The following is a 10,132-nucleotide window of genomic DNA, read 5'->3' as shown; positions in this document are numbered from 1 at the left end:
TAATTCATCCTTAATGTAGGGAAAGGCAGCTTCCTGTGTTCCCAGATGGCACAATTTCCATCTTCACCCCTGACCACAGTGACTTACAAGCCAAGGTTAACTGCAGCCAATAAGTCCAGAGAACTGAAGAAAGTAAGAGAAGGCAAGGCACACACTGCCCTCATCTAATTTAGAAGCTCAAATGTTGCAGCTCTTTTATTGAAGCACAAATAAGGAACTATCGGCACCCACTCTCAAGAGTCAGCCTTTTTCAGTTCCTTTTCTAAATGTCTGTCTTTGGACAAAAGCAATCCAGTGAGAACATCTAACCCAGAACTTATCCACAGTGGGATCAGATGAGTCACTCTTCTGCTCGGAAACTTTACTGGAATGCCTTTCTGTCCATTTTCAGTAACTAGGGCATGCACCCAGTGTTCCTCTTTATCTTCAGAAAACACACACACACACACACACACGTGTATCCTTTTCCATCATGATTTTCACAGAGAACTTTCCAGACTATTGAGAGTGAAGCATCTACTGTACTTTCTCATTTTGTAATAATAAACTGAGTTACTGGGGAGGGGCAACGGGAGGGAGTAGAGTCAGAGAAGTGGATAAACAGATAATTTAATAAATTTAAAAATTGTCCAGTAGCACCTTAGAGACCAGCTAAGTTTGTTCTGGGTATAAGCTTTAGTGTACATGCACACTTCTTCAGAAACACATGAAAGCTTATACACAAACTTAGTTGGTCTCTAAGGTGCTACTGGACAATTTTTTAATTTATTTCGACTGCGTCAGACCAACACGGCTACCTACCCAAATCTAGATAATTTGATGTGTGTGTTAGAAAAGAGAATTACAGATTCAATTTTCAAATACAACAATTTCACTACACTCTAGCATAAATACAAACTATCTTAATACAGTTTAATACACAACACCCAACTTTCCCCCAATCCTAAAAACCAGTTGATCCTGATACCCTATAGAAATGACTTTACTATAGTCCATAAATCGGCAGGTGCCTTCATTCGACATTTAAAAAAATATTAAGTTAATAGTAACTAAATTAGGGGTAGCCAATGAAGACCAATCAGTAATAATCAAAGAGCAGGTAAATAAAATATAATTTATCATTCTGGCCATATTTATCTATTTAAAGCATTTTCATTTAAAGCACTTTACATTTTAGGAAATCCCCATATGGTGTAGAAACAATGATAAAAGACATCATAAGCAATAAAAAGCCACAATATAAAACCCAATATTAGAACACCCGTCAAAATCAGCACTGTGCCCCAACCCAGCTTAATGGCTAGAGAATGCATCATACCCCAATGCCCAGTCACAGAAGGACAACCAAGATTCCATTTATGTATTTATGTATTTATTTCATAATACAGTGGTACCTCGGTTTAAAAACAGCCCTGTTTATGAACGATTCAGTATAGAAACAATGCAAAACCAGAAGTAGTGTCCCGGTTGCAAACTTTACCTCGGTCTAAGAACAGAATCCGAACGGTGGAAGGGCACTGGTGGCAGGAGGCCTCATTAGGGAAAGCGTGCTTCGGTTTAAGAACGGACTTCCGGAACAGATTAAGTTCATAAAACGAGGTACCACTGTACCTTAATTTAGTAACTGCACAGACTTCACATTATTGGGCTCCAGCTAAAGAAGCATTGCCTAGCTAGGTGCACAAATCAATATCAAACTGCTGTGATCCTGTATCTGATGAAATGGTGTGGAATGGTCTCCAAAGCAAAACTTAGGAGGAATGGCTGAGGGAGCTGAGTTTGTTTAGCCTGGAGAAGAGGAGATTGGGAGGGGTGATAGGATAGCCACCTTCAAATATCTGAAGGGCTGTCCCATGGAAGATGGAACAAGCTTGTCTCTGGTGCTCTAGAGGGTAGGACCTAAACCAGTGAATTCAAATGACAAATAAACATTAGGAAGAACTTTATGATGGTAAGAGTGGTTCAACATTGGAGCAGACTCCCTCAGAGGGTGGTGGCCTCTCCTTCGCTGGAGGCTTGTTTTTTTAAACAACAACAACAACACAGAGGCTAGGTAACTCTGTGAGGATTCTTAAACTGTGATTTCTGCATTGCAGCGGGTTGGACTAGATGACTGTTGGGATCTCTTCCACCCTCATAGTTCTGTGATTCTGTGGGGATTTGTCAGTGCGATTGCACCACGGCAACCTCTCCACTACCATGCCCTTCTCCATCCCAGGAAGCTGCAGCAACGCTCCAGACCCCCCCCCCCACTGACCTCTACCATAAAAAGGTGGACTTCCCTCCATTCAGTTTAGCACATCTCAAATCATAAACAGAATGGTTGGCTACCTCAAGTGTAGGGCAGTCCACTGCCCACTTGACAGTTATGGACTTCTAAACTTCTATTTTATGCTGTTGTTTAATTTCTTTATGGATTTGGATTATCAGTGAACAATACTGAACATATGAACTAATAAACAGTCATCAAAAGGAATGCAAAGCTTGGCAAATGCAGAAAGTAGGCATCAGCTGAAGGTTGCGACCACTTATGTTGCGATATGGACAATCAGATAAAAGTATTGTTCTATAATGTTACTTTTAAACTTCTCAATGAGCCGGTGACTCTACAATCAATTCAGAGCACAAAACAATGCTGGCTTCTTCCTTTAACTACCTCCTGTAAAGCCCTCAGCTTATTAGGGGTCACGGTGAGGTTTTGACCCTGGAATAGCAAGAGCCAGTTATGCAGAGGGCTGCTGCTGCTGCTGCTGCTGTGTCTGCTCTTCCTTACAGCTCTGGGGGCATTCCCTTCCCTCACGCCAAGTGTGTGGCTGAGGCACACGGCTTTCAACACCCTGAAATGCACAAGGAAGTGGAGTGGCGGGTAGCAGCAAGACATCCTTGTGACTTCTTCACCCAGAGGATCATAGGATCCTAGAACTGTGGTGCTGGAAAGGATCTAAAGGGGTCAGCTAGTCCAACTCCCTGCAATGCAGGAATCACAGCTAATTGCAGGATTCCCAGGACTCCCTGTGCCCTTTTCCAGCTCCAGGGTTGCATTCCCTTCTGGGTAAAAGGTTGGTAAGGAGGCACTCAGCTCTGGGAAGCAGGCACAAGGGCTCTGGCAGGGTGCTAGAGCCTTCCAACCTCATTCCCAAAGCTGGAAAAGCACTAACTAGGCTTTGGGAAGATGGAGGAAGTACTCTAAGACCCTGTCAGAGCCTCATGCCTCCTTCCCAAAACCCAGTGCCTCACTTACCAGGTTTTGAGATGGTGCCCCATTGGCTCAGTGCCCAATGTGTGCCCACTGCTTGCACAGCTCAAAATCTGCTCCTGCTCTTATAGTTATTTACACTTCCAGCAACCCCTGCTGCCCCCTTAGGTAATCCCCTCACCTCTGAGTGGGTGGTGCCACCCACTTTGGAAAGCACTGTTCTATTGGGTCTCTTCTTCCTTTCCTTTCCTTTAAACAAAAAAGCCCTAGATGCTGCAACCTCTCCTCTTGAGGGATTCGTTCTGTGGAAATGCCTGACATGAGTTTTCTAGGCTAAGATCTACAAAGGCCACCATGGAACAAAAGAGGTGAGATGGGGATGAATGCCAGCCAAAGACGACAGAGGCACGGGGCGGTGGGGAGGTGGGGCACAGAGAACAGCTCTGGCAACTACGGCGGCTATCAATCACCGCGTTGAGATGTTTGGGGCTGCCAATGTTTCTGCAAAATTCCTTCCCTCTGCTGGAGCCCTGGAGTCAGCAACATTGGCTGGGAAAAGAAGCCAAAACTCTCCCCTTAGAGGAGTCAACCGTCTCCCGGCTCCAAGACAGGGTGCTGGCATGGAAAAGGAGCTTCACAATCCCCATTGACTGGCAACAAGCCCAAGCAAATTTGCACATTGCAGTCATTCCTCCAGGGGAATCTCTGGCTCATGCATTCATTTATTTGCGTGTATATTTGGTTACTAAGGTCAGAGCTGTGTCATCTTGAAGGGTTCCAAGTGGGCATTTGGCTGTGCTCCCCCCGCCCACCTCCACCCCTGGACCACAACTTTTCTGCAACCCTGTTAATAATAGACATGCACTTTGCTTTAGTTGAACTAAATATAGATTTGACTGAAACTTCATTGCAGGAGGCAGGGGGGGAAGTCAAGCCAGCTTGCTCTAACTGAGCTTCTTCAAGCTGGTGCCCTCCAGATGTTTTGGATTACCAGTATGGTAATCAGCTTGGGGAAGACTGTGCGAAAGGAAAAACAACCATACTCCTGGTTCTGTGGTATTATTTAAATTGCTTTGACCATTGTGTGCCCCCTCCTGGAGAGATCCAGAGCATGGCAACACAAGAATGGGTCTGTTCTGTGATGGCTCCCCATGTGTGGAATGTTCTCCCCAAGGAAGCGCACCTGGTACCATCATTATGTATATTTAGGTGCCAGGCAAAAGCTTTCAACTATAACCAGGCCTTTGGCCTTTCAAGATCTATGGTCTTTTAGAAGGGAGTGGGATGTTTTTATTGTATTTCTTTCCCCCCTTGGTTATTATTATTATTATTGATTAAATTAATGGTTTTCTGTGGGGTTTTTTGGTCTGTCTGTTTGGTTGGCTTTAAGTCACATTGGGTTGCACTGGGCAAGATAAAGCGGCTAACAACTTTAAAAAATGATGATCTTCATGGAGGAGAAGAGCATCAATGGCTGTTAGTCACAGGGGTGTACCATGGTCCCAGGTGCCCAGTTTTGAGGAGGTGTGGACCAGGTGCCTTTACGCAGGTGTTGGCTTCTGCGGGGATCTCCATCCCGCCCAGGCGCATTCTGGTAGGCCCCATCCCCAGCTCCCTGTCCTTCCCTGCCTGCCTGCCACCAGGGGTCTCTTTCCCAACACTATATAGAGATGCCAGGGATTGAACATGGGCCTTCTGCATGCAAAGCAGAGTGCTGCATTGGGTTGGTCCACTGCAAAACAGAAGTACCTTAAGCAAACAAACTGCTCTGCTGCTGCTGTTGAGCTTGAATGCGGCTGGCAGAGCCTTTCAATAATTTCTCCATTTGTTCTGTTCCTTTGGCCGCCAGGCTTAGCCTCATTGCTTTGCTCTCCTCCACCCCATACAACATACTGTTTTATTGCCATTACTTGCAGTGAAGGTGGATATGGACCATTGCACGCACTCCTCTGCAGCTGAGTTTTCCATACAATCTCTGTTTTTACCATCCTCCTGTGCCCCATAAACAGAGGGATAATGTTCCTGCCAGCTTAATCTGTGTAACTACAGCTATAATGGGATCCTGGGAGATAATCAATAAATCTCTAGGCAAGGTCTTGTTTTTAAATTTATTGTCTTTATTTCTTTTATTATTATCATCAAGTGAATTCTGGTGCATCGTCAAGAGTTGTTTGGCCGTCATGGAGATTGTCCTCCGCTCCCCCAATTGACAGCCGGAGAAACATATCCATTGTGTTAAGCCAAGCCTTGTTCTTGCAGGGTGTTGGTAGACATGAAGGGGGAGTGGGATGGGAGCATGCCTGCCCTGCTCCCAAATGATTTTAGGTTTAGGAAGTGTCTTGGCTCCTCCCCCCGAAGAAACCACACATATGACAACCCTGGAGAGCCAACATACTGGGTGACCTTAGCTAGTCACTGTATCTTAGCCTCACTTGTCTCCCATGGCTATTGTGAGGATAAATTGGAGGGTGGGGAGAAGAAACATGTACACCACCTTGAGCTCCTTGGAAGAAATGTGGGGTTAAAAATTGAAAGAATAAATAAAATAAGTAATAATTTTATTAATGCAGACAAATGTTACAGACTCAGCAGAATGGGAAGAAGAAGAAGAAGAAGAAGAAGAAGAAGAAGAAGAAGAAGAAGAAGAAGAAGAAGAAGAGTTTGTGACAGAGAAGTGTGACTAGCCCAAGGTCACCCAGCAGCTGCTTGTGGAGGAGCGGAGATGCGAACCCGGTTCACCAAATTACGAGTCTACTGCTCTTAACCACTACACCACACTGGCTCTCAGGAAAAACAAATGCAATCCAGGAGCTGCAAAGGATCATCAGCCTAATTTGGTGCAATGCAGATTCCTATGTATTTCCTTTCTTTGGGATTATTATTGCTGTTGTTGTTGTTGTTGTTGCTGCTGCTGTTATTTATTTAATTTCTATACCACCCTATATCTGGGGGTCTCAGGGCGGTTCACAGAATAAAACCAGGGCAGAAAACAACAAAGCAAGGCAAGAAAAATAAAATGGAAAGCATTGAAAAACATGAAAAGCACCTTTCTGTTTTAAAGAAAACATTTAAACTTTGGCCTGCTCCATGACACCAGGCCCCTCACTTGAGATCAAACCCTGGGAATCACAGAATTGCAGAGTTGGAAGGGACCAGTCATCTAGTCCAACCTTCTGTAGTGCAGGAATCATTTTGCCCAATGTGGGTTTCACAATCCTGAGATTAAGAGTTTAATGCTCTACTATCTGGGCTATGGAAAAAGTGGGGGTGACCATGGGCAACTCAGCCTGCTTAGGGGTATCTGGTTCCTAGCTTGGAAGATGACTCAACTGTTTACATTGAGCAGAGAGTATGTCGCAAGCCGCCCTGGAGAGGGCCAGGCAGCAACACACTCATATGGGGATGGTGTACTTCTCTTGGATTCCCTGCAGGTCCCATGAAAGAACAACATGGGGTGGGGTGACTGGAACCCAAGGAGATGCTTTGAGGCTTCCCCAAGAACTGCCTTGTCTGTCCCCCATGTAATCAGTACATCGAAAGGCAGGGTAGAAATGATTGATTTGGTAAAGGCTCTGCCCTATAAGCTCAGAGTTACTTAGCTACAACGTTAGGCCACAGAGTGAATCACAGAAAACAGAAGCAAGGCTGTGCCATGCTTCTTACATTAACCAAGAGAAGCACCTCCCACGAAGCCTAAGCAGATAAAACTAGTGCTAATACAAAGCATTATTTGGCACACAAGAGTGTTTTGCAAACACCCAGCAGGTTAGATTGCTGCAGCTGGCTCATCTGCTCAGATAAGTGTGCAAGTGGTCTAGATGTGTGAAGAGCGGGATGGGTGGTATATGGGGACTCACAGAAGAGCACAGGATGCAGCAGTGGCTGCCATCTTTCATTTTCCCTAGCACCAAACTGCTCACACATAGATCAGCTGGATGCAGTAGAACCTGAACAGGTTCTTATTATCCAAATCCTTCTGATGAGGGAGGCAACCTAAAGGGTTCATTGATGGGAAGAGATGGATCTTTTGGATCATCACTTAGACTGCAATCCAAGGGACCAGTATAACCTGACATGCTGCCCTCCATCAGACTCATGATACACCATCAGTCCCTTCAGACAGCTTGGTGGTGTGTCCTGTTCAGGACCTTCAGAGGAGCCCACAGGGAGAGTGAACAACTTGTTCCAGCAAAGGCTAGAGTTGGACTGAGGTCTTTGGGGCCTGTACCTCTGGTCCACCACTCCTAGGCTCATCCTCCTCTTAGAGAACTACCACCATTAAAGGACCAAGCCCTTGAACTGCCGATGAGCACATCTTCTGTGCTCCCTGGCCTGGAGCACTCCCTGGTGAGGTAGGTTGGCACTAGGTTCCTTGAGCCCAGGTGAAGCTGCCTGCCAGGCTCCTGACTCTAGCTCTATGGGTCCCACTGCTCTGGAATCGTGCCATAAGAACAAAAGGAGAGCCTGCTCTGGCTCCTTAGCCAATGATTCCACAGCCCAGAACTCTTGGTTGCTGCTAGACTCTGGGCTCATGGCAACACTGTGACAGGAGTGCTGTCCAAAACATCTGGAGGGCACCAGGTTGGGTAAGGGGGCAGTGAGTCCCCTTTAGCTCAGTGGGGTTGCTTCCAAGTAGACATGCCACAACTTTATGTGCACCCCTCTACTTCCTGGTGATCACAATCTAGTTCAGAGTTAGCGTGCTCCACCAGACAGATTCCAGTGGGTTGAATTGTGCTCAAAGTTGTATTGGAGGAGAGCCAGTGTTTGCAAGTAACTTCCCACGTGCAAATCCCTCATTGACTGTAGAGAAGTGGTTTGCCTTGCCCAGATGTGATCCGTGGAATTTGTGTGTGTAGGTGGAGGCCTCCTCAGTGGGGAAATACTAAGTTATTTCCACCAGACTGAAAACAATGGTTTAACTGCTGTTATGAAAAGAAGAAAAAAGAGAGAGGATTAAGTCACTGGAAAAGGACCCATGGTTCTGGCTTTCTTGTGAGAAAGAGGTGGCAAGACAGCCATCTAGGGATGTTTACCTTCCTTCCTCTAGGGATCTCAGAATGCCACAACTGGAGAAGAGAAGAGGGCTGCATTTATGCAGCTTGACCAAGACAATTTGAAGAACCACACTGGAAGAGCTCTGCTGGTTCAAACCAAGAGTTCATCTGGTTTACTATCCTGCCTGCTATATGGATGGGGAATGCATTCAATTTAGGGCACATTTAAATGCCAGTTTATCAAATGCACACTTTCTGAAACAACGTGTGAATCAAAACACAACTCTCCTATGAAATTTGCACTTATCTGAATTTTGTGATGCAATTCTCCAACTGAACAATGTTTACAAAAATGCACATATTGAAGGAAATGTGCACTAAAATTAAGGTAGTAGCAAAAATAGCATGCAGAAATGCAATGTATTGGGGGAAATTGCTTGCAAGCATGGGCATATTAGTTAAAACTGGATATAAGATGTGTTTGTTAAGAGAAATTTGCACTAAAATGCAGGTGAATTTTCATGAGGTTTTAAAATACCCCCTCCCACCCATAAATTTCAGATAACTGGAATTTAAGGTTTGAAAAATGAGAAACTGGGAGAACTAAAATGGACAGATCATTCCACCTTTACCCACAGTAGTGGCCAACCAGATACCTCAAAATGTGTCCCAGTAGAGCAGGAAGGCCTTCACCCCTCTTGTTGTTTGCTTCTGGTGCCTGGCACTTGGAGGTATACTGTGAATGAATGTGGCAGTTCTATTTAGCCTTCAAAGCTAATAGCTGTCAATAGGCAGCAATCCACCCTCTGATTCTCTGGCACAGGATAGCGTTCTATCCTGTGGCAGCAAATTCCATAATTATGTGTTTGATGAAAAGCAGTCATGGAGATGAAGGCAACTCTAGCACTTTCCTCAGAGCAAGAGCAATGATGTTACCTGCTGAAACACCAGGACCCTCTTTGCTCTGGTGAGTGAATGAGGTGCATTGCGAGCCTCTGCCCCCCAAGATCATTTGGTTGGGGACTGCTCAGAAGTGACACATGAACCCAGTGTGCCAGCCTTTGCCCAGGATTTCCCCCTTCTTTCCCGCAGAAGAAATGCTTCCAGTGCTTTCATGCCAAGCTTGGCTCTCTTCCGGCATTGGAGTATGCGGAGGATGAAGTTTAGGTGAAAGATTGCAGGGGAGGGAAATTGAAGGATGCGGGGGAGGGTTCAGCATTCCTCACACTTTTTGGTCAGATCCTCCCCATCCCTTCAATCTAATTCATGAACAAAGCACGCCTGGTTTGGCCTTAATTGTTCTCTGCTCTCCAAAACAGTGGCTCCTCTTTGTGGACATTTTTATTCAAATAAATAAATAAGCACCCTGAAGGTATGATCAAGGGATGAATAAAAAACATTGGCTTCTTATGGGAAATCTGAGACGTGACATGACAGCCATCTTCAAATATCTGAAGGGCAGTCTCGTGGATGATAGAGCAAGCTTGCTCTCTGCTGCTCCAGAGAGTACAACCCAAACTGATGGATTCAAATGACATGGAAGGAGATTCTGACTAAACCTTAGGAAGAACTTTCTGAATATAAGATCTGTTTGACAGTGGAATAGACTCTCTTGAAAGGTGGTGGACCCTCCTTCGCTGGAGGTATTTAAGCAGAGGTTAGATGGTCATCTGTCAGGGATTCTTTAGCTGTGATTCCTGCATTGCAGGGGGTTGGACTAGACAACCCTCAGGGTCCTTACAACTCTACAATTCAATGATATTTTACCAAATTCCACATTACCCCCATGGCTCTCCTCTAGCTTCATTGCACAGGCCTGCCCCACACATTATAGCTGGAGGACACAGAGACCATGGCAGATCTTGTCCAGAAATCCAGAGAAAGATTTCTGAATATTTTTTGTCGGTTGAATTTGCAGTCCTGGTGTTTGTCATCTCTC

At 45.3% G+C, this 10,132-nt stretch overlaps 1 long non-coding RNA gene across 1 annotated transcript in view; it reads right to left on the bottom strand.

Moving 5' to 3' along the window:
• Positions 1–5,989: 5,989 nt before the first annotated feature.
• The window catches only part of LOC310850296, a 41,472-nt gene continuing 37,329 nt past the window's right edge, over positions 5,990–10,132 (bottom strand). The window contains exon 3 of the long non-coding RNA XR_014567285.1: positions 5,990–8,378. This is a non-coding gene — a long non-coding RNA (uncharacterized lncRNA). The remainder of the gene's footprint in view (positions 8,379–10,132) is intronic.

Source organism: Podarcis gaigeae (genome assembly GCF_964106915.1).
Source record: "Podarcis gaigeae genome assembly, chromosome: 8".
Taxonomy (NCBI): Eukaryota; Metazoa; Chordata; class Lepidosauria; order Squamata; family Lacertidae; genus Podarcis; species Podarcis gaigeae.
The sequence above is the reverse complement of the archived record's forward strand: the minus strand, read 5'-3'. Positions and strand labels throughout refer to the sequence as shown.